Here is a 19,419-nt window from a genome sequence, read left to right as displayed (position 1 = left end):
TGCAGCGGGGAGCAGGCCACGAGGATGGGGGTCTGGAGTCCGGGAGATCAGAGACACGCGTGACAGTGTCCCCACAGGAAGGGCCGGAGCGGCCGGCTCTCTGGACAAGTTCTAGATGTCTGCTCTAGAGGTGGGGCTGGGGAACCGGCCTGAGAGAGCCCGCGCCCCGGGTGACTCACGCATGCCGCCAGGGTTCAGAGTCAGTGTTTAGGGAAAGGCCGAGTAGGCTGTGTGTAGGACAAGTATCACCAAGGGTCAGACACCCACACAGACAGACGGTCGCATGCCAGGACCCAGCCGGCCCCCGAAGACGTTCTCGTAGTGTCTGATGATTAAACCGCCCCACGTGGCTCGTCATACGTATCCTCCGTTCGTTATGTTTTTATTTTGATCCTATTTATTTTACTGGTTTCAATCAAATCTCAGACCTATAAAAGCTCAAATATCGTTATCTGTCTTGCCAGAGGCTGGAAACCTCTGGAATATTTGTCCATTACTTGTTGGTGCTGCCTGTTAGGACTTCAGCCGGGGCTGTTGGCCAGCACACCTGCACGTGACCTCTCCACGTGGCCAGGACTTCCTCCCGACACAGTGGGCAAGCGTTGTAGGAGAGCTGCATAGCCAGGAGGAGGCCATCCGTGTTTCCTTCTGTGCCTAAGCATCAGGGGACACAGGGTGTCAGTTCTCCTGTAACCTATCAACAAAGTCCCACCTTGGTTCCGGGTAGAGAAAGAGACTCTGTCCCTTGCTTGGAGTGTGGCAGGGTTCTAGAAGAGCCTGTGAACCCCGAATACTGCTGTTACCGTTATGGAAAATTTGCCGCAGATAGTAAATAAATACGCGATAGCAATCGATGCAATGGAAAGAGACATAGCAGAGCGGGAGGACTGAGGACCTCCGGGGGCAGGCAAGGTTATTTTCTATGATGGGTAAAGGGGCCAAGAAGGCTCGCTGAGGACACCTTGGAGCAGAGACCCAAGAGGAGAGGCTGGGAACAGGTGGCCCTCTAAGGTTGTTATGTTCCTGGCAAAAGAATCATGTTCTCACTATAGTTACAGTGGCTTCATTAAACACAGCACTTGTCCCCAGTTAATGTAGGGACCTATATGCATTTTATGTTCTATATTGCTGAAAACAAGCTGACTTTTACCTTGATTTCTGTGTTGCAATTATTTAGTGATGAAATAGCTGTGGGAATATTTCACTGTCTTTTAAAGAGCAGTTCTCCGTTTCTCTCTCCGTTCTTTAAAAGAAGAGTCAATATAAAAGTATTTCAATATCTCTTAGCTTGTTGCCCCACATACAATTGTCATCCAGTATTATGGGATTTATCCTTCCCAAGTAGCACTATGGAATCAGAAAACGTGCCATTTTTAAAGGTGGTCCGGAGACCCACCAGATACAAAGGGATACTCAAGAAAAAAATGGTCATTTTCGCGCATACGGCTTTCACGGCTTCAAATAAAGAAGACGAACTACAAAAAAGTTTTTTAATAATTTAATGCTGCATAGAATTATTCTCAGAGTTTGGTCAATGGCACTGGGCGTTTTCCAACAGTTGGAGAAAGACACGAGCACTTAATAGTGGGCATTCTCCATTCTAGTGCACTTAAAATGAAGGCAATCACATAAGGTTCTCTTGCTTCATGGGTAATTAAAGCATTTCACTCCGCCATTCCTTATTCTAATGAAGAAGAAGAAATTTCTCTTTTGCTGAATTATCTCGCCGAAGGGTTTTATTTCCCCTCGTTGCTCTGACTGTGGAAAATGTTCCTTTTACTTGTGATTGTCTGCTATATGAATTGTGAGTCAGGGGTAAAAAAATGTGAAGATTCTCCATGGCATCAAACTTCTAAAAAAAAAAAAAAATGCTTAGACACTCACTGTCCGTGGAAACAAAACAGCCGGGACCACCAGCGCCCAGATTCCTCTCTCCTCCTCCGGGAACCAGCGAGACTCTGCTCGCCTGTTTGTTATCTTCTGACTTAAGAGACCACTTTTTTTTTTAATATGAAATTTATTGTCCAGTTGGTTTCCATACAACACCCAGTGCTCATCCCCAAAATGAGACCCACTTGTTAAATGGCGCATTTCAGATGTCACGGACAGTAACAATGACAGATTATCCACTAAATAGCATTGACCAGAATTGTTAAGCTGATTCTTCCCCACCCCCAGGACACCTGCCTGCGAACCTTCTCCCCGCCCGTGGCAGGCACCAGCAGAGAGTGGCCACCCCGTCGCCCTTTGGGGTGGACAAAAACCATGTCCACGTGGAACTGGTATGTTCCTCAGCCTCCTCTCGGCCTCTCGTGGTGGATCTCCGGTGCAGACCGTGCACCGTCCCCCGCCTCCTCCAGGGAGCCCGTCCCACCACACAGGCGAACTGAAAACCGCGCCCTCATGACTGCCATTAACATTGGAAATTCCCGAATAGGATAGTGGCCAAAGTACCTCAAAGGTGGGGGGAAAGAAAAGACTTAATTTTCAGGCTTAGATCTTCGTTGGTATGGCCTGCAAAAGGCTTTGACACCGACTCCACCTCTCAGGACTCCGGTGGAGTTGTTTCCCTCAGCACTGTCGGCAGGAGCCCTAAAAGGCCCGCAGTTCACAGTCATAGAGCCAAACAGGCTGGCCCTTTCGGGGTGAGCACAGGGGAACACGCTGATTTTTTTCCTCATTTTTCTACACCGTTCAGTTGACAATTCCTTTCTGCCCAGGGCAGTCTTGTCTTCTGTCCATGACGTGTTTGTTGGAAACATTTCACATGGGCTAATCTTGCTCTTCCAACTGTTTTGAAAGCCCAAGAAGACAGGACACACATCAGATACTTGCTGTGTCCCCCGAAAGCCCGGCACCATGCACGCATGTGCTGTGCTCCAGGCATATGGCAGTTCACCGGGGAGAGGAGGGAGGGGACCTCCCTGGGCCCACGTGGAGGTTCTAATTGGTTTTCCAAAGTATTTCTTTTTTGAGAGACAGAGTGTGAGCAGGGGAGGGGCCGAGAGAGAGAGAAGGAGACCCAGAAGCGGAAGCAGTCTTCAGGCTCTGAGCTGTCAGCACAGAGCCCGATGCGGGGCTCGAACTCAGGAACTGTGAAATCATGACCTGAGCCGAAGTCGGACGCTCAACCGACTGAGCCACCCAGGCGCCCCTGGTTTCCCAAAGCATTTATTCTCTATGGATTGGCTCTATGTGATCTAAACCAGTGTTCCCCAAAAGTGTGTGTTCTAGACTATGAATCCAACAAGATGCACTGAAGGAAAAGTTTTGGAGAGCGTGGCCTAGTCTGTCTCCCTGTTGGGGGTTGTAGAGACCCCAGCAAGTCGAAGTCTCTTGGAAGCCCTCCATTTAAAAGAAGAAAAACAAAAGCCTCATTTAACTTGTTTAAACTGTGATACCAAACATGTGTGGCCATACCCATCTAAACTCTAGTTCAGTCCTCAGGACCATTACTCTGTTCTGGAACACATTTTGGGAAATGTTGAAACCAAAGAGTACAGTGTTTTTTGTTTTTATAAGATTTTTTTCTAACGTTTTTAAGTAATCTCTACACCCAACATGGGGCTTGAACTCACAACCCCGAGATCAAGGGTTGCAGGCTCCACCCCTTGAGCCAGCCAGGTGCCCCAGGAGAACAGTGTTTTAATTGTTTATCCAACAGCCTTATGGGAAGGCCTGTTGGATTAGAAGTGTCCTCACTTCTAATTTGGGAAAGAGCACGTGGGATTTCACCCGTGTGAAAACCCAGAACATTCTCAGAAGCACAGAGGTCTTGAGTGCTTGTTTAGCTTTGGAAAGCTGCCCTCCCAGGACTGCTCTGGTGCGGGCCTGGCCCCTGGCCCCTGGCTCCCAATTCCTGTGGAGCTCTGGGTCGGAATTAGAGCTCACATTTCAAATCTGAAATTACACAACCCGCTTCACTTTTGTGTCCTTTTTCATAACTGTGTGGTTTCATTGTCTCATTTCAGGTCATCTTAGAGAAGGCTTATCTTTGCTTGAATCTCTTACGTTTAGCATCTTTTCCACACATATGCTTTTGATGCACTCCTGAAAGCTAGTTACATTTAGGATTCTTCTCCAACTTTTTCACTGCTGTTCAGTAGTGGATGGAGATAATACTGTCTTTCAGTTCTGGTGCTTGTATATCTTGAATGTGCTGATTGACATGAGAATATTATAAATGGAGGCTCACTTCTTTCTGTTTTGGAAGTTGAGAAATAAGTCATTATCATCATTATATTTAATATTTATTATCTACGTTCACTACGTACACTAATTGTACTCAATGCATGACCGTATTTAATCCTGACTTTTGTCCAACCTGATGGTACAGGCATTAAGCAGGACTAGAGGGCTCAACACGCTAAGTTGTGTTGGCTTCCGTGTTAACATGAATTTCTCGGGAGTGTGTTGAACTGATTTCACTTTTATCAAAGTTAGGATGAGACTCGGCATATGGTGCCATAGAAACAACTGTGTTATTTTCTAATAACTTACTTTTTTTAATTTTTTTTTTTTGAGAGAGAGAGAGTACAAGCAGAGGAGGGGCAGAGAGAGAGGGACAGAGGACCCGAAGCAGGCTCTGTGCCGACAGCAGAGAGCCTGACGCGGGGCTCGAGCTCACCAACCGTGAGATCGTGACCTGAGCTGAAGTCGGACACTTAACCCCCTGAGCCACCCAGGCGCCCCCACGACTGTGCTATTTTGAGCGTCGTTCAGAAGTACAACTTTTAATTCACTTAAAGCCACACTACCTACCCCCTCCCATTGGGGGGGAAAAAAAAAGGAAAGAAAATCGACCTAAAGAAGAACCATACATACTCCATGCGACGGGGACAGGAGGCAGGCTGGCTGTGCACAGCAGCCCTGCACTGTCCAATGACAGACAATCTTGATGGGACACTTTGATGCAACAGATCAGACTCTGCCATTGAGAAAATCTGTGAGCTCTCCCGAGCCAATCGAAAGCCCTTCTGCTCTCCTGACGATCCCGTGCCTCTGTGTCAGGACCATGCTCTCTGTGCCCGGCTTATCCATCTTTGTTCTTGTTGTGCTGCTTCCTTTCTTTCCCTGGTCTCTCCTCTCCCCTGCCCATCGCCCAAAAAATCCATCGTGCAAATTGATTCGGAGATCGGGCTTGATAAAACACCAGTGTTTCGCCCTCGCAGCCTCCGCGCGGTGGTGTTATTAGCTCTCGCTGATTATCTGGCTGTGCGAGCCGAAGCTGCCACAGCGGGCTTGGAGGTGTGCCGAGATTAACTGGGGGCTTTGCAGCCGTTTGTCACACAAATAGCGGTGCCAGTAAACTGAAAAACGATCAATCATTTTTCTCAAGATTGAAACCTTTTATCAGCTGTTTCAGCTTCATTATTCGATCAACGATTAGCAGCCAGCCATTGTCACTCAGTCACCCACGGTCACCGGTTCAGAGCTGCTGCCGGCTCAGCGGCCGCCCGGCACCTGTCCACAAGGTGAGGGCGCCTTCCTCCCACCTGTCTGCCTGCCGGTCACTGCCACTTGGCACATTAGAGATAGGTATCTGGCGGGCATCTCCTGTTTTCGTTGAAGTCATGCTTTGACACATATTTCGTTTCTAGGTGTGAGATCAGTAAATGGGGGGGGGCATTTTTCTTTTACGTCCCCGTGGGTGTTTCATTTAAAAGATTGTTGCCTTTTAATTGAAATGCCAACTGTCTTGATTGGAGCAGGGAAGAGGTGTTCTTGTCCACACCTAAGTCTTTCATGTCACTGTGAACGTGTGATAGAGCCCTTTGGCTACCCGCTCCGGACTTTTCTGGAGCTCAGAGCCCAGTTCATCCGGAGGGAGGAAGGAGGACGGAGCCATGGCTCCTGCCTGCAGATAAGCAACCCTTCGTAGACGCCAGCGGCTAGAGTCCACAGGTGGGCCTGTGTAGACGGAGGGAGTGTATGCCGATACCATGATTCATGGGAAGCAAAGTTACTCTACGAGGTTGCCAAATCATGGTCATCAGAAGGGGCCTGCATATTTGTTTAAAAACAGGACCACTGAGGGGCGCCTGGGTGGCTCAGTTCGTTGAGCGTCAGACTTCAGCTCAGGTCACGATCTCACGGTTTGTGAGTTTAAGCCCCACGTCGGGCTCTGTGCTGACAGCTCGGGGCCTGGAGCCTGCTTCGGATTCTGTGACTCCCTCTCTCTCTCACATCCCCTCCCCGGTTCATGCTCTGTCTCTCAAAATATAAATAAATGTTAAAAAAAAAAACTAAAAAAAAATAAAACAACACTGAGAGATGGATCTTTGGCCTTTTTTTTTTTTGCTTTTTTTATTCAAATCTATCAGAAAATACAATTCTACCACTACGTAAAAGTAGAAGAGGAAAAAAAAATCACTTAGTTTATTTCTATATCATCGAGACCCTACTTGATTTTTCAGCCAGAGCTCTACTTGGCCAGGAGCGGAAGGGTGTGTGTGTGTGTGTGTGTGTGTGTGTGTGTGTGTGTCTGTGCACCTGTGTGCATACATCATGTCTGTAGTGGAGACTTCTAAAAATATTGTAATTTTACAAATCGTTCTGAATCGTGTTTGTACCATTTTCAAAACTGTTTCCATAGCATCTTGAGATTAATCTTCCGCGTGTTTTTCCTTGGTGATACGTCTTCGTGAGGGCTGGGACTTACCTTGTGCCTTGTGTTCTCGTGGCATCCACATCAAGATAACTGCACACGGCATATGGTGAGCGGTTGGCCGCGTGTTGACATCTCTCGTCCAGTTTATTGTTCTAGAAGAAGTAGTTTGGAGAACATCTCCAGCTTCCTCAGTGCGGTCGTCTCTGAGATAACCAGTAGAAACCCATCTCCTTGCTAACTGAAACATTGAAAGCCCACCCAGATGGAAGGTTCTGGTCTCCCCTGTTGATCATACTGGTTCAGTCCCTACTGTTGGGATCCCTCTCCCCCGCCCTTCCTTGTCGTCTCCCTCACGCGCGTGTGAGACACTGTGCGTGGACAGGCACCCCGCCCCCACCCCACAAGGGAGTCCCCGGCTCTTGTTAAATAGTTTCTTGGTGAAAAAGAATTTCATCTGTATTTCTCCGTTAGAGGCTCTTGGTGTTTGAGGGTGGACCTTCTTGCCTCCTCCTGCCCTTCCTGGGTGAGTGACTAACTGGAAGAAAGGGGTGAAGGCTCTTAGAACAAATACAGAAGTTCACTAGCAAGTTATTCAGATAGCACTTCAGCCAGCTGTTTGAGATTTTCTTTCTGTGGATGCGTCTGCTTTGAACTGTCTTGATCTCGCTTAGGCGGTAAGGGGAAGACACCGGCACGTACTGACTTTGTGCCCCTCTTGCTGTGGTGGCTCCTTCACCCCTCATGGCAGCCCTGGGTTGGAGGTGGAAGGGGACCGTGGGACACGGACCCGAGTCACCCCTTGGCCACCCTGTGCCTCTGCCAGGCAGGGCGGCCTCGGTTCCCCGAGCACCAGCTTTCCCGCCTCCCCCTCTTCTCTGTTGTCCATGACCTTCCCTCGTACCTGCAGCACTGGGAAGAGGGCGCACGTTGCCACGTGGGTCAAATTCAGCCACTGACCCACTGAGACCCAGCAACGCCCTGCAGCCACCTCTCCTCCGTGAAGGAAGCAGCTCATTGCCATCCTGACACTTTTTTCTTGGCAGTTTGCATGTTCTTCGCAATCTGTAAAATATCATTTTCCCCCCAAAAGAATTAGAAAAGAAATAATAAAAGAAAACCTTCAAATAATGCATATTTGGTACAGTTTCATATGTTCCATATTCATTCATGAAACTGATGGCTGGAAACCATAAGGCCATGAACTCTGTCCTTCTGTGGAAGGAGCCAGTTTAGTAGTTCTGTTTCTTGCGATTTGTTTGGGGTTTTTGCGTACGAAATGGGCTTTGGTGAGAATAGCCTCACCTCCTATCTTGTGCCCAAGTGAACTTTGGGATGGTATTTTGTAGATGAACTCGTGATTACAAACTTGCTTTTCATACACGATTTTATCAGTACTCGTATTTAAGAACGGTGCTGGTTCTGTCTCCTGACCCTTGTGAGCCTGAGTTCAGACCTTCCCCCAGAGCAGATAATTCACCACAGGTGTGTGCCTCCACGGATCTCTTGAAACCAGAGTAGCCGTGATTCGGGTCTTTAACTTCGTTGAGCTCTTCTGCTTTTAGTGAAGAGGTGGATTGTTGTGTGTGTGTGCTGATTACAAGCAAAGATCTAAATTTCAGCACGAGGGCAGACATTTTTTTTGTCAACGGCTCAGGCCCATTTTCTAATTCTTATAAGCTAATCCTGGAAGTTAACAAGAGAACTCATACTTGGTACGCTTTTTAAAAATATACGTTGTAATTCACTGAAGGGGGGGCAAACGTAATTGCAAGTTCAACAATTCCAAATGAAATACAAGGAGACAGCATAGTATCCGGAAGAACTGGCCTGGGTGGATTGCTGCCTCTAAAGAACATTAGTTCAAGGGTGCCCAGGTGGCTAAGTCGGTTAAGCGTCCGACTCTTGATTTTGGCTCTGGTCATGATCTCATGGTTTCGTGGGTTTGAGCCCTGTGTCAGGCTCTGTGCTGACAGTGCAGAGCCTGCTTGGGATTCTCTCTCTGCCCCTCCCCGACTCGTGCTGTCTCTGTCGCTCTCAAAACAAATAAAACTTAAAAAATGAAGAGGGGCGCCTGGGTGGCTCAGTTGGTTAAGCGTCCAGCTTCAGCTCAGGTCCTGATCTCGAGATCGAGTCCATGAGTTTGAGCCCCATGTCGGGCTCTGTGCTGACAGCTCAGAACCTGGAGCTGCTTCACATTCTGTGTCTCCCTCTCTGCTCCTCCCCCAATTGCTCTCTCTCTTGGTCTCTCAAAAATGAATAAACATTAAAAAAAAAAAAAAAGCAAGGAAAGGGAAAGGACATTATTAGTTCACAAACATACCATGAAACCTGCATTCACAATCATAAATTAAACAGCTTATCTCTCAGCAAAACTGTCCAATGGAGCAGGCATTCACATTGTTAAGAGCTTCTATTAGTACATCTGACACATACTGTTTAGGCCACACAGAGATTTCAAATTGCCTTTAATTTGTAAAAGTTGATTTAAGGAGAATAAGTGATACATTACGACCAGGTAAATTTCCTCTGTACATATGCCAAGCTACAGGATAATCCTTTCATATGGCAGTGTTACTGCTGGCATTTCATTCTGAGGAAACCATTCAAATGACTGAAAGGAAAAAAAACTCATACTCCTGCCCAGAGGTGCTTATTACAGTATTTTTAGTAGACTTCATTTTCTAGAAAAGTTGTAGTTTCTAGAAAAGACTTCTAGAAGAACTGAGGAGATATTATAGGCAATTCCCAAATGACGTCCCCTTACACACATGTGTGCACATGATTTCCCGTTGCTATTTACATCTTTAATTAGTATGGTATGTTTCTTACAATTAATGAACCAGTATTGATAACCTTAGTATTAACTTAAAGTCTGTACTTTTTTTTGGATTTCCTTAGTTTGGACCCACTGCTGTCTCCGTTTCAGGATGCCATTCAGGGTCCCATATAACATTTAGTTGTGACGTCTCCTGAGGCTCCTCTTGGCTGGGATGTTTTCTCAGACTTCCCTTGTTTTTGATGGCCCTGACAATTTTGAGTAGTACTGGTCAGGTACTCCTGACCTTGTAGGATGCCCTTCTTCTGGAATTTGTCTGCTGTTTTCCTTAGGATTAGTCTGGGGTCGTGATTTTTGGAAGGAAGGTCACAGAGACAAGAGCTGTTTTTATGACAGCATGTCAAGGGAACATAGTACCACCGCCATTTATGACTGCCAGTGCTGACCTTGATCACTGGCTTGAGGTTGTGTTCCTCAGACTGCCCCTCTGTGAAGTTACTTCTGTCCCCTCCCCACTTCCACGCGGTCCTTTTTGGGAGGAAGCCTCTGTGTCCAGCCCTCACCTCGGAGGGAGGAGTCATACCCCTCTTCCTCTCGGGTGGGGTATCAACATAAACTATTTGGGAAGCTTTGTCTCTTCTCCCCATTTATTATTTTCTTCAATCATTTCTTTACATCTGCATGGACTCTTGGATTATTTATTTTATACTTTAGGCTATAATCCAGTACCGCTGTGTTTATCTTCTTGCTCGAATTATTCTGGCTTCGGCCACTGGAAGCCCCTGCCCCCATCAGTGTAGGGCAGGTCTGTTTGTTTATTTTAGCAACTTCCTCACTGCGGGGGATCTATGAAATGCCCCAGGCTCACCTCTACATTTCCTGCCCTGGTCCCAGAATTGGCCACCTCCCCAAGGAGCCCTGGATCTTTTTATTGGAGAATGGTATTAGAGACTGAGCTCTGTGGGCTAGATTACTAGCTTGTCATTCCTCCTTGGCTCTCAGCAGACAAAGCAGAGAAAAGGAATCCATGTGTGTGTCTGCACACATATCTATAAATATTTCTATATGTGACCACCTGTATCTATATTAAGTTCAAGAGAAGATAGCATCTTTAGTAGCATGAAATTGGCAATAACTCAGTGCTTAATGGTAAGGAACTGTGATATGCTGTCTCCACGATGCCACTGTTAAAAAGGATAATTTTGAAAACGATCCTAACCTAACACCTTACAGGTCTTCATAGAAGCCGTACTCATAAGTGTGGTCATTATTCGTGTATATGGTTAAGAACTTTAAGAGGAAAATTGAAGGGATAGTTAGATTGGTCATGGTATATTCTTAATATTAAAATAATATGAAATTAACTTTGCTTCTGCAATAATATTGAAGCCGTGTTCCACTGTGTTCTTGCTTGAAGCTGAATAAAGTTGGTGTATTTAAGTTACTTTTACAGAAAAAAATGAGACTTTCGTTGTTGTGCTGTGTGAGTACAGCACTTTCCTGGGCCCTCCTAGGATAATCATGACCTTGTTTAATTACTCAAAATAGTAAAAAGTTGTGAAGTTATGGTCAAAGCAGTTTTATGGGAAGAAGTCTGTTAGTCTTTCAAGGCGTGTATGTCCATAATAGCAGAAAAGAATCAAATGATTAGAATTCTTTTGTTTTCCACTCTGCTCTTTGTACCCGACTTTGACTAAGTAAATACCCACGTATGTTAAAGCCTCCGAGGTTTCTGAAACTGCGAATCAGAATGCTATCGGGAATTTCCGGGGAGGTTCTCCTGAAATGCGTAAGGTTACAAATATTTTCTAGAAGATATTTTCAGTGGTGTTCCCCGACTCGGCCACGTATAAGGGGACTGTGGTTGACTGAATAACCCTGAAGTGTCCCATTTCACTCAGGCAGGTGTAGGAAGTCAACTACAAAGATGTCAGATCAAATGCAGTGTCCGCCATTGTTGAGGCTGGTGGTCCAGTGATCACAGCCCCTCAATTACAGCCCCAGGAGGGAGCACGAGCAGCCATCATTACATAATTATGCCTTTGATTAGTTGCTTTAACTGGTCATCGCCTTTGAAATATGATAGCACGATTTAAAGTTTTATTAAAAAACTATCTTTTCTGGAATTGTTGGAGAAAGATTTTGTGTTAAAAAAAAAAAATCCAAAGACAAGCCTGCAATATATTCCTAGAGGAGATTGAGAAGGAAGAAAATGAAGAAGAAAGGGAAGGGGGGGGGAGGGGAGGGGGATAAATGTTTCCCATTATCACTCCTTTCCGGGGTAAGAAGCTCAGACACCCCGGTGCCCAGCCTCCCTCTCCCAGCGTCACTCGCCCCTGGCCTGCCGCCCACCTCCCCGAGCCCTGAGCTGGCCCTCGGAGAGGGGCCAGGAGATACGGCCAGGGCAGGACAGCCCTTGCTTTGCTGCAACCTGCCGATGTGAACCCGGATGAACGGATCTCACACATTTCGCACACATCATTCAGCTTGGAAAAACTCGTTTGAACCTCGTTTTTTCCTTAAGTGAGAATTTGGTTTGCTTCTTGTCTCTATCTGCAATGCCAGGTGCCCCAGTCCTGCAATATTGAAGCCCTGTTCGGGGAGTAACCAGACCTTTAAAAAAAAAAAAGGCTGGGGACCCACTCCCCTCCCAAGTCTACAGCATGCTTAGTCTCTGTTCTCGTGTCCTGATCATGTGTCTGGAAGAGGGTGAAGCCTAGAGACCGAGGGGCCCCGTATCAATATCCTAACAAGCCACCTCCCCCCCCCACTGCCCCCCAGCCAGAAAGCCCTTCCTTCTCAAAATGAATAGCTACTCCATGAAGACAGGGCAAGAAGTTAACATTAAGTGTTCACGTATTTCTAATCTCCGTCTGAGAACATGCCCGACCTGAAATCTACATTACGAATGTATCACAAAGGTATATTCGACTTCAACTCCTATTTTATTTTAGTCCCTGTTAAAAGTTACCCTCTTGGCATCGTACTGAAATACCCAATTAATTTTGGGTGCGCTTGAACCCTTGCTCTGCAACACAGTGTGTTTCTAGGCCAAGAGGAAAACCAGCCCTCCACCTAATTGGAACTTCTGGTTTTTATGGCGTATCCTGGAGCTTTCGCTTAGTTTTTATTTTCACTGTTTTCTGGGGTTAATGGTATTTTCTGTGCACGTCTACATTAACCACTATGCGGAAGCCTTCGGCGGCTTCCAAGCCTTCGCAGCTTTAAAGAAGCCGCCGATATGGAGATTGTATTTGCTGTAAAGAAAGCCATTATGGGTTATTGGAAAGTGAATTAAAATTTTATAATTAAGGGTCAGTGACTTCTTTCAGGGCTTTGTTGAGTTGGGTATTTTAGCTCCTGCATTCAGGAGCTTCAGGTTACAAAAAGATTATACCAGTCTTGCCAGAAACTGGTAACGACGAAGTTATTTTGCTTCCTGAACATATGTCCTATATTTGCTTGGCCTCAGGTTTTGTTTAATCCTCTCAAAGGCCCTTTTAATGGACGTTTCAACGTGACTACTTCTCTGTGTGGCCGCCTCTGGGAAGCAACCATTATGTCAAGCCCCTTTACAGCTAAAGTAGGGAGTTCACATAGCGTAAGAATCTTTGGGGTCGCATCTTATGGGGAAAAATAAAAAAAAAAAAAAAAAAACCACTGCCTCTTTACAAGAGAACAGAAGATTTACACAGTCTTGTTGAGCAAATGAACGTTCAAATGGCCAGCACAACAGAAATCTCCAATCTCTAACCTCACAATGAAATCCCCACCAACAAAAGATTGCGGGGTACTGGGGACGCTAGACTGGAAGTGATAGGGAACCGCAGTGTGACCCACCCCCACCTGCTGGGGGGCTCCTGGGGGGACGGTCTTTATGTGGCCTCTCTGTGGAGCAGAGACGGTCCCCTCTGCACGAGTGGCACTTATACTGATGGCATCTTAAAAATAAATAAATACCCGTCTGGTGTGGACAGGGAGTGGGTGCTATCTGACAAGGTTATCATTCGCCTTCTCTAAGAGGTACAAGTTTGCAATCCCTCGTGTGAATGGAGAGGGTTATTTGTTTCGTTCCGAGACAAGACATTCTTAGAAATGAGTGACACGCCTTCTCTGACCCAGCCCCTTCCTGCGTGTAGGTAAAAAGATCCTATTTGTTCTCATAATTGATTGTGAGGGCTGCAGCGTGCCTTACTTAACCAGCCCTGTTCGCTGCACGCCGCGGATGTAATTCATGCACACTTGAACGTCCAACATGGCTGACAAGGCTTGGACATACAACCTCACAGCTACATCATTTTTTAATCAGCTATCTGAGGAATATTTATCTAATCAACAAAGAGCGCTGTCAGAAGGAGACCAGAGGTGACATTAATATAAGTCTGTGGTCTCCTGGCACACTGATGGAGGAAGAGTTCAGGAGAAAACCAGGCTCGTCTGAGCACGCCAACAGACTAAGGTGCATTTTTATTCCACTTGCAAAGAGCTAGTCGAAAGATTCTCACCTTGGAAATTCGGCTGTCTGTCGTCAGTTCTTAGCCATTCATTTGCATGCGGTAGTTAAAAATACAAGAATTTTGGTTTTTTACTTTTTTATTTATTTATTTATTTTTTTGCTTAGAGAAACAAAATAACAAGTGTCCCTTTAAAATAAAATCGTAAGTCCCTCACAATCATCGTGTGAACTCGGATGAAAAGGCAGAGCTTGCAAAAATCAGGAGACGTGTCCTAATTGGGAGTTGTTAACTCTAAATGATTCCAGCTACCCTAACTTCGTGGAAAGCCGTAATTTGCACATTTTCCCCCTTTGCTCGCTGTCCTTTGAAAAGATCATGACTGTCTGTTAGTAATTAGGAGTCGGGTGTGTTGTGCCAGACCTCATTTTGGACACAGGGACACAAAACGCATCTAACTATCATCAGATACCTTAAAGAAATATTCTGCGAACTGAAGTTTATAGCAGCGTCTTTTCTTTATGCGAATGACTCAGGATGAGCAGCATTTGAGACCCGGATGAGCTGGGTCACAGCCACCCCCAGCTGTCAGTGTGGTCACCCGCTACCCAAGAAAATGAGTCACCCTCCGGATGTGAGTGTCCACAAGGCAGCTTTCCGGAAGGGGCCATGTCACTAGATAGCCAGAGCACACGTGCAGGTGCACTTGTCAGCATTAGGATTCGGGTACCAGGACTACCACTCACCTGTCTTTTCCTTTCTTTGTAATCCAAAGATTACAAGGTGCTCATATGCAAGAGGGCTCTTGGTTAATTTGAAGGGGAAGTTGATGATGCCACTGGCACTAAAAGGCAGTAAGCTTTTTGTGTTCGCATAGGTTGCAGGAGGAGTCCCTACTATCTTACCCTGTCTTTCTCAAAATTGTGATCCTTTCAATCGTTAGGAAACACATTCCAACCCGTATAAGGATGAGTTCCGCGTCCCTCTCTGTTTTAATTCTCGAGCGTGAGCCATGTGTCCCATGCACTGCCTCTTGCTGTGGTATTCACGTAACAGTCTGGTATTGAACGTGAGCTCACGGTTCGCATTTTGACACCATTATGGGGAGAATGCCGTCCTGCTAATGGCTTCCTGTCCCCTGCTGCCCCCCCTCCCCCGCCCCGGGCCCGCCGACTTTCCTGCCGAGGTAGATTGGGGTTCAGAAAGTTCCACTTAATTTGCAGGTAGTGAGAAGAGCTCCCTCTCCCCACCTACCATTCGGGCTCACAGTTAGCTTCCATCACATCTGAAATTACACGATGTAGGGTTGTACACCCAGGGAGATTTGAATTTGTGCTGTCGACATTTGAGACTGCGCGGAGACATCGGGCTGTTGAAATAGCCACGTAAGGCACCCGAAACTGTTTAGAGAAGAGGACTTGCTTATCCAGTAAGCACAACAGTAGCGTGCAAACTGCTGGAGGATTGCTCGCACCCCACTGCCTTTCCTCCAGGTGATGTGAAACTCCGTAGTTTTGTGAGAAGTCACACTGGTGACGGAAATCAAAATAAGTTAGCCTGTGTTGAAATGGAAGAAACTGTATCCCTGAAATTAAAAAAAAAAAAAAAAGTAAATCGCGGTTTGTGGGTTCAAGCCCCGCGTCGGGCTCTGTGCTGACCGCTCGGAGCCTGGAGCTTGCTTCCAATTCTGTGTCTCCTTCTCTCTCTGCCTCTCCCCTGCTCGCGCTGTCTCACTCTGTCTCTCAAAAATAAATAAACGTAAAAAAAAAAAAAAAAAAAGTAAAGATTGCCCAGAAAATGTAGCATTCTGAGCTAGTCCGTGTGAGGCAGCCCTCAAGCGTCACTGCTGTTGCAAAGGTGGCGGCCGCGGTGTGTGATGGCCGCGTGGTTGGGGAACGAGGCGCCCAGCCAGCAGCGTCGGGATGCAGTGCCCTTCCGTTTGGCACAGTGTCCCCATTTCCTGCAGAAGGGAGCACGGGCGGCAGCACCCTGCACAACCTGAGATTTTACCGATGATAATACGATTGTGTTTTCTCTTTGAGAAGCTTCGAAACAGGTGGACCTAGAGCAGTCGATGCCCCAGGAGACAAATGCACGTGTCGGGACCTTGGTATCATCCCGAAAAAGTCCATTTGTTTAAGAGGAAGGAAAAGGCATGGCATTTTACACATTAAAATTGATTATTTCATCAATAGGTTAATAGAAAACCAGACTGCGAGCTCACTTCTTACCTCTACATCCAAACGGTAATGGGAGATCGGAGCATGAAAAATGCAAGGCATATGCAGGTGAGGGAAGAGGTTTGCACTAGAACTCCCCCCACCACTCCCTCCAGAAGGGTGCCCAGCCTCAGCTCTGCCTATTTATATGTAAATGTTTGAGAAAGAGGTAAGTTTCGAGGCTGGGGAGTGCAGCCTCTTTCGTGGCCACCGCTTTCTGGAACTTGTAAAACTGGGGCCAGGACACCAGAGCATCATCTATTGAGATAATTAAACACGCAATTAATTCTGCAAAAGCGTCCGCTGTACCCGAGGGAGCGGATAAATATTCATTGAACGTTTCTAAAGTAAACATTTGAAAACCGTGACTAGTTTGGTTTCCTTTGTCTCGGGTGCCTGGTGTTCATACCGGAGGGTGCCGGCCGTGACGTTACCTGGGACAGACACCCTGTAGGTAGTTGGTGCCTCGAGGATGCGGAGGTAAGGGGAGCTTCTCACCGGGGCGAGACTAAATTCAGGCCCATATACGGTAGAAGGGCCTGCATCCCCAACCTTAAGTGCCCACTAGTTTAGAGATTAGATTTCCTACTAAATTACCAGTGGGTTTTCAAGCTACCAAGTAACTCTTCGGTGTGTTTAGTCATAGCTTACTTTTTCCCGGTTTTAAGTCGGGCGACCACTAAATTACAGCTGCTTTCTGCTTTCCTCATTAGCATAAAATTTGCATCCCGGATGTACGCTGTTTGAGAATCACTGTGCTTGCTTCCGTAAGTGTCCTTATTTCTCACACGTAGTTCCTGTTGCCCCTGCAAGTAAACCCCGTGTGCACAGAAGTGCTTGGGATTCAGCTCAGCAGCAAAGCTCCTCGCAGAGCCCTGGTCGTCACGGGGGCTCCTTTCGCGACCACCGGGCTTGGCACAGCTAGAGCTGAGCCCACCCTCTTGGAGACCGAGCGTCTGGGCTTGAACACGACAGCAGGAGCCAGCACCGTCCTGAGTCCGGAACGTGCTGGGGTGACCCCTGGCCAGCGTGTTCCTTGTCTCTGCGTCAGTCCGTGAACCGGAGGGTCGGCCTGGCTTCCCCAGGAGCGCCTCTTACCCCCAACGTTAAACGGTTAGCCCCAGAGAGCCTGATGGCGGGTTTGACGGCTCTCTTCTCCTGGCCGTGGAGGTCGAGAGAGAGAGATGGCCCGGCGTGCCTCTTCTTCCGAAACCTGGGTGACCGCGTCCGCCACGGACAACGCTGGCGTGCGTGCCCGTGTGGTGGCCGTCCGGCCCGTGGATCTGTGGCTGTGCCTTCAGCCGGAAGACTTGCACCACAGGAGGCTCCCTACTTAACCTTCGCTCTTGATGAAGTGCGTCCTCTGAAGGGCTGACCCGAGCCAGCCTCTCCGCCACAGGTGTCTCGGCCCCGAGTGTGCGGTTGGGAGGGTGGGGGCCAGGTGAGGCGAGAATGTGTGCCCGGAGAAGAGTGCCTGAGGAGGTCGGGGACCCCTCCCGCCCCACTCTGCACACGGTGGCAGGTTCATGCTGCGGCTCTCTCCCAAACCCAGGGTTCTTCCGTGGGTAACTGGCCATCTGTCTTTTTTTTTTCCCCCCCTCGGATGCTTTCTTTGATGAGTTGAGAGCTTGGGGCGTGTCCTCTGGGTCCCTCAGAGCTCCCTTCAGAGCCTCCAGAGGCCCCCATAGGAAGGAGAAGGGCCTCCACCCTCTGACAACAGCAAGATGGTAGCCGAGTTTTGCCGGCGCAGGCTGCTGTCCAGATGAACGCGTGTCGAGGGGGAAACAAGTCCAGTGTTAAGGGCTCCGGCTATTCAGGGCCCCTACCTTCTGCAGCATACACGTGAACCGCGAGTCACCGGGGTCTCTTTTGATTTGACACATTCCCAGCATTCTGCCAAATCAAAGGGCTCATGGCTGCTGGCATCCTAGCTCCTTCAAAAGACGCCACCCGTCGCCAAGAAGGCCAGCCTGGCACTGTTTGGAGTGGCCACGTGTCCAGCCCAGCAGGGCGGGAGCGACGCATGGGCTTCCTTGCCCGGGCCTTCGTTTGATTTCATGCCAACCTAATGATGCCGGCTGGCACGCCTCCCCCACTCTCGATCGCCCTGTGCCAGGAGCAGTGGGGGGAAGGGGGATGCCGGGGGTGGGGGGGTGCGGGTCTCCCTCCCCTCCCCCCCCCCCCCGCACCCCGGTGCACACCTGCCTCCCAGGAACCGCTGGCTCGGAGGGGACGTCACGAGCTGCTTTGACATTTCTCCCCTTTTCATTTGTTTTATTTTCCTTTTTGTTTTCTCTCTTTCCCCCCGCCCCCTTCTCTGCTCTCGGGATGCAGCCAAGCGCAAGGCATGGAAACTAAACCGTGTTGGTAGCCTGCGAAATATATACAGCAGCAGCGGCACCAACACCGAAGGTAACGCCGCGCCCCCCGCCCTCGCGCCCGCGTGGAGCCGCATGCCCCTCATTGTGTCTGCAGACTCATCCCCGCCGTCTCCATCGCCCGTCCGTGTGCTTGATTTTGCCATTCATGTTACTTTTCAGCTTACTTAAATTTTGACCTTTCGCTTCAGTCCTAGAGTAGTGATGTTTAAATTACTTCAGAAACCTATTTTCTCCTCTTTTTTTCTTTCCCTTTATACATGCGGGCACTCAATGTAATATTTCCCGAGTTATTACAGTTTTTAAAAGTGTTAGTATCAGGTGTAATGATCTGTAGCCAAACACAATAGTGTGCCGTGACATTTAAGTAACAGTCTTAATTTGTTTTGTGGACGCATACTCCATAATGCCGTGTGCAGCTCTAATCCAGAGGCAGCCAGGCCCGGGTCATTTGCATGGGGCTGCTGTTGCTTGTAAATTCAGTATATTGTTGTGTTTCTAAAGGTCGTCTGGTGCCAAAGTTCACAAATTGACTTGCGTTGCTTTTTCCACCGAAGACAGCCGCCCCTGCTTTTGTATAATAGCAGATTGAATTTTTCCCACCTTCATTGGAACAACACAATTATAAATTGCCTCTTTTTTTTTTTTTATGATTGCAAATGTCAAGGGTCAGAATTATTTTGTTGCCAGGCAAAGGAAAACCAGCGTCAGCCCACGTGAGTTTGTAAGGGAGGCTGGTATACAATGAGCACGATGCAAAATAGGTCACAATCCAGCGATCTTAGTATAATAGGGGGACATTTTTTTTCACTTAAGTGCAAGCCAAATGGGTCAAGTAATCGCCAGCTCGTGCCCTAACACTAATTGACTTATTTGGGGATGATTATAACTGTAATATTTTTCTTAATGTCACTGTTTTCTGGGCTGTTGATTTTAGCGATTGCCAAGCAGTGGCATTAAATCTCTTGTAAATTTTAAATTG

At 47.6% G+C, this 19,419-nt stretch overlaps 1 protein-coding gene across 2 annotated transcripts in view; it reads left to right on the top strand.

Annotated features, from left to right (window-relative positions):
- The window catches only part of AGAP1 (ArfGAP with GTPase domain, ankyrin repeat and PH domain 1), a 549,698-nt gene that overhangs the window by 435,856 nt on the left and 94,423 nt on the right, over nucleotides 1-19,419 (top strand). The gene's annotated exons all lie outside the window — the stretch shown is intronic.

The sequence above is a fragment of the Lynx rufus genome, unplaced genomic scaffold (genome assembly GCF_022079265.1).
Source record: "Lynx rufus isolate CCGP_SWC_20201006 ecotype Redwood Valley unplaced genomic scaffold, mLynRuf1.p SCAF_2, whole genome shotgun sequence".
NCBI classification, from domain to species: Eukaryota; Metazoa; Chordata; class Mammalia; order Carnivora; family Felidae; genus Lynx; species Lynx rufus.
The sequence above is the reverse complement of the archived record's forward strand: the minus strand, read 5'-3'. Positions and strand labels throughout refer to the sequence as shown.